Consider the following 19,373-nt stretch of genomic DNA (forward strand, 5'->3'; position numbering starts at 1 on the left):
AACCATATCACCTCCCATGGGCAGCCTCATTCCAGGAGCACATCCCATTGGCATCATCCAGGAGGAGGGGGGCCCATCATTGGCATCATGGGAGGGCCTCTCTGACGGGCTGCTGGCATCATACCTGGTGAAGAACAGAAAGAGCCCGGGTGGGAGAGGTTGGATCATCGCCCCTGCAGGAAGAGGAGCAGAGAACAGAGTCGGAGGTGTTTTTCCTTGTTGAGATGCAGTCTTTGTTCTGTCAGCCAGGCTCCGAGCCTGCTGTTCCATCCATTTCTGGTAGTAGTCTTTCACATTCTCTTTGTGTTTCCTCCCACTGCAGTGGTAGGTTCCCACAGATGGACAGGCATGGGTGAGGTATGTATTGCAGAAGTCACAACAAAACTTAGGCATGTTGCTCTGTAGCCCATTAATCACTCTGTTCCCTGATTTTGCTTTGTTTTGATGTGACATTGAAGCACTGCACATGCACAGAGCAGTTGATAGTTCTCCCCTCTTTGGATTGTTGGATGAAATTTTTTAGAATTTTATTTTTTATTGATACATAATAGATATACATATTTTGGGGGTACATGTGATAATTTAATACATTTATATAACTTGTTAAGAACAAAGCAGTGTAATTGGGACAGCCACCACCTTAAATACTTGTCCTTCCTTTTTGCTGGAAGCATTTGAATTATGCTCTTAGCTATTTTGAAATATACAATAGGCTATTCTAAACTATAATCACCCTACTGATCTATGAAACACTACGTCTTATTTCTTCTATTGGGTTAAATGATTTAATGTCTGCAATGCCCTTAGCATTGTGCCTGGCACATGGTAAATAAATATTAGCTGTTGTTATTCCGACCCAAAACAAGAACATTTTTTATTGCTACAGAAAAAATAGGACCATTGATTATGTTTCACCATTTAAGTGGCTATTGTTTGCGTGCTTTTGACAGTTCTATCCCATGTCCAGCACATTTCCTTTCCCCCAGAGCTCCCTCCCCTCCACCTTCAACCTATTACAACAGGGTGTAATAATATGGACAAACACTAGAGGGCAGCATGCAACTGCAATGAAGAAAATCGGCATCAGCACACTTGAAACTCAGACAAGAAGACAGAAGATGTCTAGTATCAAAGGAAAGTGAAATGTCTTCCTTTAATATAGTGTCTTTGTAGTATTCTTCTATAGGAGGAAAGTATTATTACTCTGTCGGATGAGTATTCCTACTGGAAGGATAGCTGCGACATTTAAAAAATCCTGCCTGTATGTGCTTGCCATAAAGATGTCACATAACCATTTCCTCACGTGCTGTTCACTCCACACCCCAGCTCTCCGGAGAGCACTTAGCTTCTCCTGTGAGCTGGTTCCTCCGATGGGAGGCATTTGGAAGCCTACATTAGTATAGTGCTGCCTTACAACGCACTTTAATGTAGTATCTCGTCTCTGGGAGGCCCAGGAGTGCTTCAAACTCTAGGCTTCCCTGAGATGTCCAGTGCGTTTCTGCTGAGGTGTATGTATGCTGACTTGGCCTGAATCTCTCAGGGGGAGGGAACGTACCCCATCTTCACCTTTGTGTCCCCACCTTTGTGCAGTTTGCAGTGCTGGGCATGCCCTGGAGAAGGTGGATAATGTCTATTGGACTAAACTGCTTCATGAGCTGCAGCCAGAAAAAGAGGGAAATTTATGCTCACTTTAAGCCTGAGCAATGGGACTCTAAACTGCACCCCTAACCAGTGAATTTTGTTCATTATTTTTCTGTATCATAAAAACAGTTCGTGCTCATAATGGGCAAATCATACAAAGAGAACATCTAAAATATTCATAATCCCATCCATCCAATATTAACCTGGGGAATACTACAGATTCTTTTAACCTTATGTTAGAGTATAATATATAAATATGTGTGTGTGTGTGTACATATATATAGTGTTTACACTTATGGCAGCATGGAACACCTATCTTTAAAAATTTTTTTTTGAGACGGTGTCTATACTCTGTCACCCAGGTTGGAGTGCAGTGGCGTGATCTGACTCGCTGCAACCTTGACCTCATCCTCCCACCTCAGCCTCCTGAGTAGCTGGGACCACAAGCATGCACCACCATGCCCAGCTAATTTTTTGTATTTTTGGTAGAGATAGGGTTTTAGCATGTTGCCCGGGCTGGTCTTGAACTCCTGAGCTCAAGTGATCCTGCCTTGGACTCCCAGAGTTCTGGGATTACAGGTGTGAGCCACCGTGCCCAGTCTTACATCTATCTTTTTTTTTTTTTTTTTTAAACTAATCCCTTTCTTTTGGGAATTTAAACTGTTTCTCAATTTTTGCTTTTTAAAAGAGCAGTCTGGTGAATATTCGTGTAGCTAAGTGTAAGCCCACATTCTTTATTAGTGTCTTAGGATAAATTCCCAGAGGCAGAATTTCTGGGTGATGGGTAATTTACATTGTCACCAATAGTGACAGTGCCCTTGATCAGATGAAGAGTTTTAATTAAATGTCACACCAGAACTCCATAATCTTGTCTCAGTCTTGTCATCGCTGCTCAAAACATTTGGTGAACTCTGTTTGGTGATCCAGGCTATGACTCATATAAGAAAATAAATCTTAATCTCTCATCTTGCCTTTGATCTTTGACTGTTCGAGAAAATCTAATTTACCACAAAAGGACAGAGACAGCAACTGTGGCAGATTTTCATATAGGTGTTCCTCCAGAGTCAGGAGGAGATAGGAAAGTGCTTCCCATACTGTTCTGAATAGTGGCAAATCAGAGAATGTTAGGTGTCCCAGAGGCCAGCTCTCATTGTAGATGTCCTGTCTAATTATTAAAAGAGTAGTGTCCTTGCACCCCATGTATTCTCCAGGTGTATCCTACTTGATTCTTTTCCAATTTGAATGTGGATTTTTTTCTTTCTCCTATAATTTATCTAAGTCTTTTTGGAAATTAGAATGGAACTTCCCCATCATCTGAAGACTCCTTATGGATTGAATAAGGAGGGCCCTCTTGACTGGTTTGTTTGCTTTCCTTTCTCTCCCCCTTTCTTTCTTTCTTTCTTTCTTTCTTTCTTTCTTTCTTTCTTTCTTTCTTTCTTTCTTTCTTTCTTTCTTTCTTTCTTTCTGTCTCTCTCTTTCCTTCCCTTTCCTTCCTTCCTTCCTTCCTTCCTTCCTTCCTTCCTTCCTTCCTTCCTTCCTTCCTTCCTTCCTTCCTTCCTTCTCTTTCTCTCTCTCTCATTCTTTCCCCCACCTTCCTTTTCTTTTCTCTTCTCTTTTTTCTTTCCCTTTTCTTTTCAGGGTCTTTGCTATGTTGCCTAGGCTGGTCTCAAATTTCTGGACTCAAGCAATCCTCCTGCCTTGGCTTCCCAAAGTGCTGGGATTACAGGCATGAGCCACCTTGACTGGTTTCTTTCTTAAAGGTTCCTAAGTTCTGCCTTTTTTTTTTAATCTTAAAGATGTATACAAATAAAGATCTAAGCATTGAAACAATTTATTTATTGGAGTTTCCTCATAGAAAGGTAAGGTAGACAGTTGCACCCGACTGGGTGCTTAGTATTTCTATAGAGTGGCTTAAGCATGGCAACTGATTAATGGGAGTAGGAGGAGAGGACTTGCATGGTTTTTACTAAGATTATATATATATATATATTTTTTTTTTTGGAGAATGGCAGATTGGGTTTATTGAGGGAGGAGGCGAAAGGAACTCAAATCACCCCCTTGGTACTGCCATTTATATTACTGCATTGTGTGGAAATCCTGAGTGGCAAATAAAGCTTTGGGCTGATGTTCAAGGCCCTCTACAATATAACCTTAACCCGGCTTTTCTACCTTTAACTTCACCTACTCTTATACAGACTTAAATGGATGCGGCACATCCTCTTGGCCCAGCTACAACTTCAGCCACTGCCGCAGCAACCAGTTTTGTGCAGGTGTGGCCGACGGCTCTGGCTTTGGCTGCCTGACGTCTCCTGGATCCTGCAGCATGGCACAGGACACATTTGCCTCCTGGTTGCCTTCTGGACTTGCAGGGTACTTACCATGATAGGGGGTACCCTTTGATGAGCTGGGGATGAGAACTAGAGGGTGAAGACCTCCCATTTCTCTCTCTCAGTGGACAATTCTGAGGTTCCTTCTACACACACAGCGCCTCAGAAGCCCCCAGCCGGATTGAGCCTCAGTTACCTAAGGCAGTGAGCGGCGGATAATGCACCTGTGCTGGCTTTCTTTCCTCGCCTACTCCCCTCTCCCCAGTCCCTCAGTCCTGTTGCCTGGAATCACTTTTCTAAATAAATGTCTTTTTTTTTTTTTTTTTTTTGAGAGGGAGCCTCTCTCTGTCACCCAGGCTGGAGTGCAGTGGTGCAATCTCGGCTCACTGCAACCTCTGCCTCCTGGGTTCAAGCGATTCTCCTGCCTCAGCCTCCTGAGTAGCTGGGATCACAGGTGCATGCCACCTCGCCTGGCTAATTTTTGTATTTTTAGTAGAGATGGGGTTTCACCATGTTGGCCAGGCTGGTCTCAAGCTCCTGACCTCAGGTGATCCGCCCACCTCAGCCTCTGAAAGTGCTGGGATTACAGGTGTGAGCCACCATGCCCAGCCTTTCCTAAATAAACTTCATCTAAGCTTTGTCTCAGGCTCTGCTTGCTTTGGGGAAACAACAGTCACCACGCTATTTACCGTTTTCTGATGATGTTCCTTGCTCTTCATCTATTCAGTTCTTTAATACTTGCCTGGGGAACATCTAGTGTGTTCCTGGTCTGGGGAAGGTCCCTAAAATATAAAACGGAATCAGTCACAGGCCTTGCTCTTGGTTCTTGGTTTAAGAGAGAGAGAGAACAGACAGGTTAAAAAAAAATAAAAGTCAGTGTATCACCAGGTGAATGCTGTTCCAGAGGACCAAGAGGGAAGAACTCAGGAGACAGGACAGCTGATCGGGCTTGGGGTATCTGAGGAGGTTTTCTCAGGAGCATCTTTCGAAGGATGAATAGGAAGTAGTTTGCCGGAACAAGGCAGGAAAAGACCTTTTGGGCTGAGAGACTGGTCCGGGGCAGAGACACAGAGTCATGAAAGAACTCGGTATGTTTGTGAACTGTGGGAAGTTCGGGGACATTGGAGTGGAGGGTGCCTAAGGAATGTGCTATAGAGGAGCCTGTCAAGACCTGGGCGTCTGCTACACTCCGAGAGGTCAGTGAAGGGGCCCTTAGTGGCTTCTTTTGTGTTGTTGGCCTGGTCTGTATTTCTGCACTAGGTGGCCCTCTCATTGTAGCCTTGACTGCTGACCAGTGGACACTTGCAGGAATGGTCTTGGGGTAGGCCTGAGGCCCCAGTCTGCTGGGGTGCTCCTGGGAAACTGAATCTTGCATCACCTAGTCTCATGGTAATGTGCAAGGGTTGTTTTGCATCAGCTTCTTGCTACTGGGGAGAGCCAGTATGCAGCCAGAGCTTCCAGAACAGTTGTGAGAGGCTGGGAGGGTATATCCACTTCCCCACCCACCATGAGAATGTGTATACCTTTGCCTGGAAGCAGGCTGTGCAATCTCCTGCTTGTGTGTGTCTCTGTTTACTTTGCCATGAAACAATCCTGTAGTGGGTCTGCTGATGTCTTCCCTTCCATTGACCCCTATATCCCATCGGGTAACCATGCATCTCCTGACTCAGGGACAAGACAGTGACTTTTTAAAAATTTATTAATTTTCTTTTTGAGACAGGTTCTTGCTCTGTCACCCAGGCTGGAAGTTCAGTGGCATGATTGTAGCTCACTGCAGCCTTGGACTCCTGGACACAGTGATCCTTCCACCTCTGAGTAGCTGGGACTATAGGCACACATCACTATGCCCAGTTACTTTTCTTTTGTAGAGAGACAGGGTCTCGCTATGTTGCCAGGCTGGTCTTGAACTCCTGGCCTCAAGTGATCCCTGTCTCAGCCTTCCAAAATGTTGGGATGACAGCTGGGAACCACCGTGTCCTGCCGAGACCAGTGACTTTTAAAGTGGACTAGTGGCTGGCCGAATCAAGTGGTCCCCTCTTGGGGAGTTTGAGTCAGCAGTAGTTGGTAAGGAGTAGAAATTAAAGGACACACAAAGAAGGCAGAAGCAGTGGGGATGGGAGGAGAGCAGAGAGAAGCAGGGTGCTAGCAGCAGGAGAAGCAGACCAAATGTGACTGAGTCACACCGATGTGGCAACACCAGCGGCTAGGAGATAGTGAGGCGTCAGACCCCAGTGGGGCCTGGGTGAGCTTTCCATTTCTGAACTACACTCCAGAGTGCCAGAAACCTGCCGGTGTGGCTGGTCCTGTGCTCCGGGAAGCGAAAATAGACACGCACTTTCCTATTCTTGTACATATCCTAACACGGAGTGGGGTCAGCAGAGACACTGCCTGGCCCTGCTACTTCCCACCATGTAAACTTGAGTAAGTAACTGAGTACTCTGTGTCTCAGTTTCCTCACTTGTAAACTGGGCTGTTCCTGGTGTCTGCTTCATAGGGTCGTTTTGATGCTTCAATGAGTTAATGGACATAAGATGCGGAGAAGGGCCTGCTGATGCATATGAAGCACTCTGTAAGCAGGTAGTGGTCTGGGTCTGGGCAGGACACCCAAATTGGGTAACTGAGGAGAGAGAGGGTGAGAGACAATTTACAAAGGTATAGGTCAGATGAAGGGACAAAGAATGGTGGAACACCCTGGGCTATAACTGGCTGAGAAGTCTTTAGTACTCCTAGGCCTGATGAGGCGAAGGGAGGAAGTAGTTATCAGATACCTAGCAGCCTCAAGACAGGGTGACAGGGCAGGAACTGTGGGGGTCTGGATAAGAGGACAGCTGGGCCAGCCTGGCCCTACAGAGCAGGAGTGGAAAGGATACGTACTCTCAAGTGTTCTCCCTCATTCTGATCTCCTGCCCATGATCCCCAAAGGCCAATCCGATCAGAGGCCAAAGGACGAGGCTGTTAGGTGGTTACAAAACGCAGAGGTCAGCCTGCCAGGCCCAGAGCAGCTGGTGAGGCATGGAGTGGGGATCCAGGGGCCAGTGCAGTCTCTCCAGCACAAATGTCGCCAATGTTGCTGCTGTATTGTTATTACAATAGAGACCTGTCACTAGAGGCCTTGACCGAGTCGCCATTCCTTGCAAACAAAAGAGCCTTACAGAGGCTGGGTGCAGTGGCTCATGCCTGAAATCCCAGCACTTCGGGAGGCAGAGGCGGGCGGATACTCGAGGTCAGGAGTTTGAGAACAGCCTGGCCAACATGGCGAAACCCCCGTCTCTACTAAAAATACAAAAATTAGCTGGGCGTGGTGGCAGGCACCTGTCATCCCAGCTACCCAAGACGCTGAGGCAGGAGAATCACTTGAACCCAGGAGACTGAGGTTGCAGTGAGCTGGATAGCGCCACTGCACTCCAGCCTGGACGATAAGAGCGAGGCTTCATCTCAAAAAAAAAAAAAAAAATTCCTGACAGAGAAGAGCAATGGGAGCTCCGAAGGAGACTTAGGGGACCATGCCATTCCCGTGGTCATCATCAGGTAGTCTGTTTACCAGCTCTACTTTGTTTACCAGTCTCCTGCTCTAGCTGGGAAGGGCTCTCTGGGGCAGGGCAGAAGCCTTTTCCTCTTTATAATCGGAGTGCCCAGCAGAACCAGGGACTGATCGCTGAGGGCTCTGTTGAGGTTTAAGGAACCCCTAAGAACCTGCTACTCCAGCAGATAGGAGAGGGAAGCACTTAGGGCCGTAGGGGAGAATGCTGAGTCAGGGAGCTGTGCGTCCTGCTGTTGCGTGTGCGTGCTTGTTAATATTTACATTTTGTACACGTCAGAGAGGAATTTGAAGGTGTTGCCTGTTTTGGGCTGAGGAGGCCAGGCCCCAGATGAGGCTCCTCCCTGGAGCCCCTCTTTCGTCAGCTCCCATTTGTGCCAGGCTCTGGGCTTCCCTGTATCTCACAACTCATTGCAACCCTGTGGAGTTGGCAGCGTCCCTGTTTTATGGACAAGGACGCTGAGGCCAATGAATTCACAAAGGTAATGGTAATTAGGAGTGTCTGAATTTGAGCCCAGATATGGCTTGAAAGCCTGAGTTCTTTTATTTTTTGAGGGGAAGTCTTGTTCTATTGCCTAGGCTTGAGTACAGTGGCGCGTACAGGCGTGAGCCGCCGTGCCCAGCCAGCCTGAGTTCTTAATCACTGAGCTAGTGTTTCCCAGTGTAGACATTGCAGGTCATCATTTGAATTTTTACCACTTCCGTGTATTTCCTGTATTATCATTTACTTAACATTTTTCTTGAAATTGTCTTTTTTGGTAATTTAAACAAGTTTACTTGAAAAGGACACTGTATCACTACCATAAATGGAGAGCTAGAATCACCTACTGTAAATAGAAGGTATCATAAATATAAACACAAAGGAATTCTTGGTCTCCAGCCTAGCTGACTCTGAATTCTAGAGCAGAATGATTTTGAAGTAACTCCATTCCTTTTAATTGCTTCGCTTCCTTGAGAGGCCTCTCTCTCCTCTATCTGTCTGGGCTCTAAGGTATGTAAAATTGGATTTGATCAGATTGTAGCCAGAGGTGTACTGGTAAATGTTTAATAACTGGCACTCCAGAAATTAAATGTTTTTTTTAAACACATGCAAATGTCAGATAAATCTTACTGATATAAAGGAATTGTAGCACCCAATGTACAAATAATAGGAAATTATACAGTATTCTAAATTCCATCTAGCCTATTGATTCCCTTAGAATGTTTTCATTGCTTTTTGCTGAACCCTTGTTTCTGAACCTTTTTTTTTGCTGAACCCGTGGCGTATATTGTATGCCAACCTGTGGTTGATATTGACAAACAGGTAGTTATGACATAAATGCTGGCTAATACCTATAAGATTAAAATGGAGGAACCTTAACTTTCAGATGTTTGTCAACATTTCACTAGTTCATCAGTGTCATCAATGATGTGAGTGACTTCTTTGTTGACTTGGGCAATAGTTTTTGACTGCTAGAAAAGTATTTCTTTAACTTTTTGTCCTATTTACAATGTAATGGTTCCAAGTATGACATGATTCTAAGTTAAAGCTCTATTATTAACATTTTCTTCGTCATTTTCCTAAGTCTAGACAACAAATAATAAATCAAGCCCCAATTTGTTGCCTTTACCACTTTCTAAGTACCAAATACTGCTACTGTTAAATATGTATTGTTAAATATAATACTATTAAATATAACTTATTTAATTATAAATCCGGAATTTAATTTTTACTAATAGCTGTGTTTATCAACTGGCTCTTAAGGTTCCTAAACATTTGACTGTTGCAAGTTGGTACGTGCCGGCTCCCGTGTGCCACTGATTATGACCCTTATCTTAAACCAGGCAAGCTGCATACGTTCCCCTTGTGGAGTCACCATCCACAATAATTTCTCCTCTTTTTAGATGTAAACACGCCGCTGTGCTCTGCTCCAATAAAATAGCAGAGTTTGTCTCTCCTCACACTTTCTCACCTCACCTCCTACTTGCCTTCTTCAGACTCCACTCCCTGGATATTCCTCGAACACACGAGGCATGCACACCTCAGGGCCTTTGCACTTGCTATTTCCCCTGCCTAGGATGTTTTTCCTCCAATTAGCTGCACGTTTCGTTCCCTCACCTCCGTCAAACATTTGCTCAAATATCACTCTGTTTATAACTGCGATCCCTCCTCTCCCCTGTTCCCCTACTGACCACCCCTTTTCCCTGCTTTATTTTTCTCCATAGCATTGACTATCTTCAATGTATTATACTGTATAAAATCTTTGTATATGTTTTGTTTATTGCCTTCTTCTCTCCATGAGAATGTAAACAACACAAAGGCCAGAAGCTTTTTGTTTATTTTATTTTGTTTTTAAGACAGGGTCTCACTCTGTCACCCAGGCTGGAGTTGCAGTGGTGAAATCTCGGGTCATTGCAACCTCCACCTCCCGGGTTCAAGCAATTTTTGTGCCTTAGCCTCCTGAGTAGCTGGGACAGGCATGTACCACCACACTCAGCTAATTTTTTTATTTTTTTGTAGTTTTAATTGAGACTGGGTTTCACCATGTTGGCCAGGCTGGTCTTAAACTCCTGGCTTCAAGTGACCTGCCAGCCTTGGCTCCTAGAATGCTGTGATTACAGGTATGAGCCACCGCGCCCAGCCAAGGGCTAGAATTTTTGTACATTTTGCTGGATCCTTTGTGTGTGGAACAGTACCTGGCATCGTGTAGGGAAGCAGTATGTATATATGTGTGTTGGATAAATGAATGAATATATAATATGTAATATATAACAGAAACATTCTTACATTGCCTCTGATGAAATGCCTATGTCTCTTTTAATCTATAGGTTCTCCTTCTATCTCTTTTCCTTTCTTGAAATTATTTATTGAAGAACCCAGGTTCCCCATAGCAGAGTTTCCTATAGTCTCATTACAGCCCCAGAATATAAACTGCTCAGATTCAGATTTGATTTTCCTTTTTACAAGATTGCTTCAAACTAACCAGGGAACAATTGGGGAAAAAACCCTGACTGCTTCATAGCTGATGGTGGTGATGTGTACATCTATAACGCAAAGGACAGTGTCTGTCTGTCATATAAATTTATATATATATATATATATATATATACACACACACACACACACACACACACACACACAACATGCATGAGGCAGGGATCCAACTTCATTCTTTTGCATGTGAATATCCAGTTGTCCCAGCACCATTTGTTGAAACAATTATTCTTTCTCCATCGAATATCTTGGCACCGTTGTCTAAAAAAGGGAAGAGATTAAATTAGGTTTGTGCGACCAGATTTGCTTCTTTCATAACTTATTTTGGTGGAAACATTGAGAATTCTAGTCAACATCTATTCAGCTCCGAGGTGGAAAATCCATTCAAACTGGCTCAAGTTTGAATAAAGGGGGCTCCTACTGCCTAGACTGTGGTCTTGAATCATTGTTTCACACTAAAGAAATCGAGGTTCCTTGAAGACTTCGTTGATTACATGTTGAAGGCAGGGAAAGAACAAGATGAGTCTGGAACATCAAAGGCCATTTGTGGTCATGTCAAAAGCACTCAGGAACCAAGCTGAATATGCATTTGTCAGGCCAAGATGGAATGGTATTAATCAACAAGGATAATAATGGCAATGAATTGAAATACATAAAAAAGTTTAAATCTATGAATTCATAATGATATTCTTTTTCAAGAGAGACATAATGATTTTTATTTTTTGAGACAGGGTGTTGCTCTGTCACCCAGGCTGGAGTGCAGTGGTGTGATCTCAGCTCACTGCAACCTCCGTCTCCCAGGTTCAAACGATTCTCCTGCCTCAGCCTCCCAAGTAGCTGGGACTACAGGCATGCACCACCACACCCGGCTAATTTTTGTATTTTTAGTGGAGACGAGTTTTCACCATGTTTGCCAGGCTGGTCTCGAATTCCTGACCTCACATGATCTGCCGCCTCGGCCTCCCAAACTGCTGGAATTACAGGCATGAGCCACCATGCCTGGCCTGCCCGATATATTTTTAAAATGTTACTTCATTGGTTTTATTTTTGGAGGATGCTAAAAAACTACCCCATTGTTTTGAAAACTGATAAAGGAAAATAATCAGGCATTTATGTTATCTTTCCTTTGCAAAATGTACCTTAGGGTAAACAAATAGTTGAAAAGAGGGACTTTGTCACTATAGAAGTTTTCCAGTTAATAAAGAAGGAATGATAGATTGGAAAGATCATTCTGTAATTCCTAATAAGTGAATATGAGCCATCAATGGCTGATAATATCACTAAAAGAGACAAAGAGACGGAGTTAGAGGAAGAGAGCAACAGGCATTGTCCTTTGTGTTATAGACGTACACATCACCACCATCACCTATGAAGCAGTCGTCTTCCCCCCCTGCCCCCGACAGTTCCCTGGTTGGTTTGAAGCAGTCTTGTAAAAAGAAAAATCAAATCTGAATCTGATCAAATGATATTCTGGGGTTGCAATGAGACTATAGGAAACTCTGCTATAGGAACCCTGGGTTCTTCAATAAATAATTTCAAGAAAGGAAAAGAGATGGGGGGAGACTCTGTAGATTAAAAGAGACATAAGCATTTTATCAGTAGCAATGTAAGGATCTTATATATGTATCCCAGTCCAAAGAGACTGTATATCAACCAGAGAAATGTGACCTCTGACTGTATATTTGATTATATTAAATTTTATAGTTTTTATAGATGTAAAAACAATATTGTAGGTTTCAAAGTCCTAATCTTTAGATATTCTGTACTGAAACATATACAGATGAAATGACATGATGCCTGGGATTTGATTCAAAGAAATCCACGTGTGGATGTAGGTGAGGATATAGATGAAGCACAGCTGGCCAAGCGTTGATAATGGTTGAAGTTGGTGCTAACACATCAAATTCATTACATTATTCTCCTTCCTTTTGAAAATTTACTTAATAAAATGTTTTTTAAAAGTTATACATCTTGGCTGGGTGCAGTAGTTCACGCCTGTAATCTCAGCAATATGGGAGACTGAGGTGGGTGGATTGCTTGAGGTCAGGAGTTCAAGACCACCCTGGCCAACATGGTGAAACCCCGTATTTACTAAAAATACAAAAATTAGCTAGGCATGGTGGCATGCGCCTGTAATTCCAGCTACTCGGAGACTGAGGCAAGAGAATCGCTTGAACCCCGGAGGCGGAGGCTGCAGTGAGCAGAGATGGCGCCACTGCACCCCAGCCTGGGCAATAGAGAGAGGCTCCATCTCAAAAGAAAAAAAAAAGTTATACATCTTGACAGCAATAATCATAAAATTAAGCAAAATTAGAAGGAGGGAGAAACTTTGTGTGTTACTTTCTTCAATTTTGATGATGGGAGTGAATAAATACGGTCTAAAATTGAAAAAAAGTGATAAGAAGAATTGTGAAGGCACAGCAGGCTGTCTCCAAGATGCCTCAAAGCAGGAGATGGAGTGTTGCTGGGCTCCCTGGGGAGGGATTAGGACCTGGGAGGGTGGGCGGTGGTGGCTGCTCCCTCCACCCCTTGGGGCCTCTTGCTCTCACGTCAAGGCTTTTCCTTTGCTAGTGTGCCGACTTTCCAGGGTTGTCTGACTCTGGTGCACACCACTGACTGTCTTTGACTCTCTCAAGAGAATCTGACTGGTGGCTGCTCAGCCAATGAACTGCTGGCCCGGGTAAGGTCTTATCACCTGAGGCCTGCCTTATGAGTTTGTGGGTGTGTGGATTAGTGGTGTTCCAGGAACTATGGGCAGGGCAAATTCCCTAGAAGAAGTAGTTTTTATTGTGGGCAGGGTTTGTCCTGAAATTTAGCTAGTATGAGGATGGGTTAAAGGATAGATTAGAAATAGGGACCAGGCAGGACACTGCTGAACTCTAATATTCACTCGGCACCTTCTACGTGTCTGACCTGGTGTGGATATTGAGAACGTAGGGACAAAGGAAGTGTGAGAGATGAAAAGCCCTGCGAAGTGAATGGGTGATGGACAAGGCTGGAATTAGGCATTGAGTGGATTGGTCTTGATCCAGAAGCGGCTGCTCTCTTGGCACATCCTCCTAACTACCTCAGCCTTGCAAAATCCTACCCAACACCAGAGGTCCAATGCATGCATTGCTTCCTCCAAAAAGCCTTTTCCAATCTTCCTTTGAAATCCATAGCAATTTGTATGTCCTTGACTTAACTTGCTTTGCAAACACAGTTGATATAGTGGTGGTTGCATATTTCATGCTACTGTAAGTTGCCTCTTTGTTTGATGCTTTCAGACTTCTGCTAGACTGTAAAGTCCATATCTGAGTCACTTTTGCAGGCAGCAGGGCTGTTGGAAGGGCTACATTCCTGAGTGTAAATCCCATTTTCACTGCTTACAAGCTGTGTGACTTTGGGCAAGTTACTTAGCCTATCTGAGCCCCCACCTTATTCTTTGTTAATGGGAGTGATAATACCCACCTCAAGGTGTTTTGTGAAAATTAAACCATATCAAGGATAGAAAGTACAGGACTAAGCCCAGGGCAGTTGATTAGTTTGTATTGAATTGAGAAGGAACAACTGGGATCTTGAGGGATGAGCAGCGTTAGCATAGCGCATAGCGGGTGAGATAAGGGAAAGGGAAGGGCATGCTCCAAGCTGTTCTCTGCAGTCCCTCCAGGGGAGGGGGCAGTGCGCAGGGCCACACTCTGGATGGGGCAGCTACTCCTCACATTGTCAGCAGAAGCCACTGCAATTCTAGGACTCAGGCAGCCAGACTCTTGTCTGGTGTAATGGAAACTGCCTTCTGAGCTGCAGGCGCCCTTACTTGATATCAATGTACCAGGGACTCGGATCTGTAACTACAACAGCACTTACAGCTTGTCTCTCAGGAAAATGGTGTTGGATGGTCCTCAGGAATGTTTCATCCAGGTTTTCATGGAGCCTAGAAAAACACAGCTTGCTGAGGTGTAAACCTCTCAGATGCCTGGGATGTTCTAGTCTGAGCTGCAGCCAGTGCCTTTCTCCTGTTCAGGGCTGGATATACACAGACTCGCTCACCAGGGCCTTCTAAACATAATTTGCTTCAACCCTTGCTTGTCGGCATAATTTTTTTCTCACCTTTCTCTATTTCAATAGTGGCTGCTTCCTGACCATCTCTACTGCATAAGTAAGTCATCTGCCCAGAAGCTTGTCTTTCTGATTACTTTGCCCCTGCTGTGATTGCCGCCTTCTCCACATCATCCATTTTGCTCTCTCTTCTGGATCCTTCCCATTGGCACAGTGCCATGCTCTAGTGGCTCCAATTTTTAAAACGCAAAATAAAAATATTTCATTGATCCCGCTATTCTCTTGCAGCAACTGCTTCATTTCTCTACGTCTTCTCTGCAGAACTTCTTAAAAGCCTGGTCTATCGCTCCTTGTCTATAGCTCTCTAGCTGTAGCTCCTGCCTCCTCTCCTCACCCATGCCCTGTTCTCTCCCTCACCTCCTCTACTCTGGGTTTCTGTCTTCTCCACGCCATGAGACTGCTCTTGACACCTCGCCACGACCTCGATTGTCTTCTCAGTAGCTGACTCCTCTGTTCAACTTGAGCCAGATTTTTTTCCCGGGGTTCTGTGATGCTGTATTCTCTAGGAGTTCCCCTCATCTTGATGGCCACTCCTTCTATCCAGCCTCATTTCCAGGCTCTGGTTCCTCATGTGACCTCTAAAAGGTTGGCAGTCCCAGGAGATAAGCCTGAGTCCCACCCTCTTTTCTGTCTGTAGGCACCTCCCTCCATCGCCCAAACCCCCGGGTCTTCTCACTTCCACCCGACAGCTTAAACACCTTACATACAGTGATGGTGCACACATTTCGGTATTTCCATCCTGGCCTTCCCTCAGAGCTCCAAGCTCATTCAAACAACTGTCTGGTTGATGTCTTCAGCCATGTGTCTCTCTAGATTTCTGCCCTATGCTGGCTCCTTCACCAGTCTCCGCCCCAATACATGGAACTTTTTACCCATGTACTCAGGATGAAAGCCTAGGAGTGATCATCCTTGATTCTCTCTTTTCTTATTCCTATAATCATCACACCTCTCCCACCCATCCAACTTTTTAGCAACTCCTGTTAACTCTATCTTGAAAACATAGCCCAAATCTGCCCATTTCTGTTAATCTCCACCTTTGCTCACTCTGTCCAAGCCATAATCATGTTTCACCGCGTGAAATGCAATAGCTTCCAAAATGCTTCCATTCCTGCCCTTTACAATCACTGTTTTTGTTTTGTTTTTTCAATTGAGCACCTACAGCTCGCCCCGAATCCCATAATCTATGCTCCTTGAAACTCTCCAGTGGCCTCCCATTGTACCTGGAAAGAAACCCAGACCCCTAGCTGGCCTCACAGGGCAAGGCTGTAGCTCCTTACCTGCCTCACCTCAAAGCATTTTCCCCGCTGGTTCTGCCTCAGGCCTCTGCACTTGCTGTTCCTTTCTTGCTGCAATGCTTCCTTCCCTCCAGGTGGTTTTTACATTCACTTGCATTCCTCAGCCTTCCCTGGTTATTCAATCTACAGTGTTGACAGGTCACTTCACTTGTCTCAGTGGCTGGATGAGAAATACAAGAGAAAATAAGGCAATGAGGTTGGACTGGGTCAGAGATTCTCAACCCTGACTGTGTGCTAGTCCCTTCTGGGAAGCTTTAAAAAGCACACAGAAGCTCAGCTTTACTGCCAAGAATTCTAACTTAGGTCCTGGCATTCTTTAAAGTTCCCCACATGATTCTAAAGGACATGTGGGGTGATTACCTTTGGTCCGACCAGTGCTTCCCAAACTTGAACATGCATCCACATCACCTGCATACTGTGTTAAAATGGGGATTCTGGTCAGGAGGTCTGGGGTGGAGCCTGAGATGCTGCATTTCTAACAAGTTCCCAGGTGATGCTGACGCCGCTGGTGCATGGACCACACTTTAACTAGTGAGGGTCTGAACCATTTCTAGGTCTCCATCCCCTTCTAGCATGCCATGACAGTGGGTAAGGCAGTTCCAAAGCACAGGTGGTATGTTCCGTATTCACCAAGCATCCTGCACCCCTCCATCTTGTTCATCTTTATCTGTTACAAATAAGCAATATTTTTGCCGGTGGTCAAAATATGTGAAAGCCAAACAAGAATAAGGATGGATCATGTGATATGGCGAAGGGGCATGGACTCCGCAATGGGTTCATATTCCAATTCTGTTTCTTACCAGCTGTGTGAGTGTAGGCAAATTACTTCATCTCTCTGAGCCTTCGTTTCTTCAACTCCAAAATGGGGATAATAAACACTTACTTTATTGAGAGGCTTAAATGGGTTGATACAGACAAAGCACTTTGCACGCAATAGGTACCTAATGGATGGCAACTGCTGTGATCTTGGTGGACTTTGCAAATTGATCTAATCTTGTAATCCAATTGCTGCAGGTCTTGGGAACCTTGATCTGTGCTTGCTGCAAGGATCATCAAACATAGAGCAGAGTCGGCCTTTGATCTGAATGTCAGGTGACTCCATGACATAAAAAATTTCAAGGCTCAGAACCTTCAAACCAGCATTTGTGACCTTGCCTGGAGGATGACAGGGGCAGAGAAACCCTTTGTTTCTTCCTTTCTCTGGATTGTTAGATTATCTCCCCATCTCTGTTCCCTGCCTACTTGCGTAATTTCCCCAGGGACTTTTGGTACAAAAACAGAAAACCTTAACTCTTAAAGTGTTGACTTCAATGCTGCTCTTACACTAGCCTGTTAGTAGTTATTTATTCATTCAGATATTAATTGGGTGCCTAGGTGCCGGGGACTTCATTGTCTCTGTTACCCTGCAGGTTGTCAAGGGGTGGCAGGCGCTGAACAACAACAACAACAAAAATATGTAATCGCAATTGTGGTGCCATGAAGGAAAAAAACAGGGTGCACCACAAGAGAATGTTGAAGAGCTGTGATGCCACTGATTTCATGTCAAAAGAGCCTCTAGTTGCCTATGTGTAGAATAGATTGGAGCAGGCAGGAAGAAGGAGGACAAACAGTTAGGAGCCCTGTCAGTTGTCCTGGCGCAGATGGTGGCAATGGAAATGGGGAATCAAGACTGGGAGCCCCTTCCTTTAGTCATGGTAAAATGTTGGCTTGTACTTTAAGCTGTTTTGTAATTTTTTTCCCTTTTACTCAATACAGAAGACACCATGTCATCATCACAGAAAATTCTCATCAGCAGTGTGGTTTGGGGCCAGTGCATTTCCCTCTGTAGGTCTTGTTTATTCTGTAAAATGGTAGTGGTGGTGGGTGTTGGTATCAATGGGATCAAAGTTCTTTCTGCTTGTCATTTGAAGACTCCAAGACACATTAATGATATTCACAAATAAGAGATTTTAAGCTTCAAATTAGTAGAAGGTTTAATAATACTGGGAATTAGATTTCTCCCTTTAAGCGCTCTTGCCTCCCTTTCACAGGTCAGTGAAATTATAATCATACTTTCAAGCACAGCCTGCATGAATCAGGAAGGGTCAAGGCCACAGGCCTCTCAAGTGAGAGCCACAAAGCAAAACTGGTCCCTCTACCCAGGCACCACCCCTAGCTCTAAACCATGGGAATCTGAGAGGTAGCTGGAGCATGACTCACCTGCCAACGCTGACAGACAGACACGTGCTGGGCCACAGTGATACCAGAACCACCTCGTACACAGGCCGGCAGGAATGATTTACGTACCTCAACCTAACATTGAATAGCTTATCTCACAGAAATTAGTACTAAAGTAAAAACATTTAGAAAATAAACCTTCAAATGTTGCAGATTAGGAAATTTAGGGCCAGAGAGGTCAACTGACCAAGTTAAGGTTACATTGCTGGCTACTTGGCAAGCCCCAAGAACCTGAATGAAGTTACATACAAGGAGAATTTCTTCAGGAAAATTACTTTGGGTGGTATTGTAAGGGAGTTGCTTGATGCTGCTAAAAGACACTCGGCCATTAGTTTGGATGTGTCAGTTGAGTCTGAGGTTCTAGTTGGCAGAGTTCCAAGATGGTTGATGCTTCGGTGCCTCTTCTCTGAAGTATCCCATAATCCCCTGGACAGTTCCCTCTAAGAACTTCACTGTCTCAATCCTTTAAGTCTTCTGGATTCAGGGAAACCAAGACCAATTCCTCCTTACAAGAACATTGGGAACCCCTGATCTCAAGGTTGGTTTTTTTTTAAAAAAAATTAAAAACATAGAAGAATGCAATTAATAATATAACATACACCCAGGTTCTAGGCACCCAGAATTAATGACTGTTAACATTTTCTCCCAAGGTATTTTGAGAACCCTTTTTTCTTTAGAATGACTCATGTGTCATAAAACATAGGCTTAATCTACCATCGTTTAATCACCTGATTATCAAATTAGAATATTGAACTAGGACAGGAAAGATAAAATATTCTTATTTTTTAAAATATGGTACTTAAGTGGACCACGTGATGAGTTTTGACAAATGCCTATCATTGCTTTTCTTTTTTTTTTTCCTCACTTTTTTTTTTTTAAGCAACAAGCCAAGGAATGTACTCATCATGTTTTAAATTGCATTTGCAATTGGAACTGTATAAAAAGGCATTTCACTTCACATAATTTTTTTTTTGCTATTTTCACTTCCTGTTAAAACAGGGAATAACCTGGGGATTTTTATTTTCTGGTAGAAAATGCACAGTTTCAAGAAAGTCAAGAGTAAAGGTTAAGTTTACAGATTTCCAGTGACAGAGATGAAAGGGAACTATGTAACTCTGGAAAATAAAAGTTCAGAGTTGCGTTGCCTACAACTTTTTCATTTGTTAAGTTCTAGGAGCAAGTTTGAATGGGGAACCAAGAAGCCTGAATTCTAGAACCAGTGCTGCCACTAGTGCACTGTGTGGCTGCTGGCCCATCACTTTACCTCTTTGGGCTAAAACTCT

General features: G+C 44.1%; 1 pseudogene across 1 annotated transcript in view; it reads right to left on the reverse strand.

The window, feature by feature from the left end:
- The window catches only part of LOC114676282 (U1 small nuclear ribonucleoprotein C-like), a 7,814-nt pseudogene extending 398 nt beyond the window's left edge, over window positions 1–7,416 (reverse strand). Inside the window, exon 1 of the transcript XR_013413600.1 lies at window positions 12–7,416. The product of XR_013413600.1 is annotated as a U1 small nuclear ribonucleoprotein C-like (transcript). The remainder of the gene's footprint in view (window positions 1–11) is intronic.
- Window positions 7,417–19,373: the final 11,957 nt, after the last annotated feature.

The sequence above is a fragment of the Macaca mulatta genome, chromosome 2 (assembly GCF_049350105.2).
Source record: "Macaca mulatta isolate MMU2019108-1 chromosome 2, T2T-MMU8v2.0, whole genome shotgun sequence".
Classification (NCBI taxonomy): Eukaryota; Metazoa; Chordata; class Mammalia; order Primates; family Cercopithecidae; genus Macaca; species Macaca mulatta.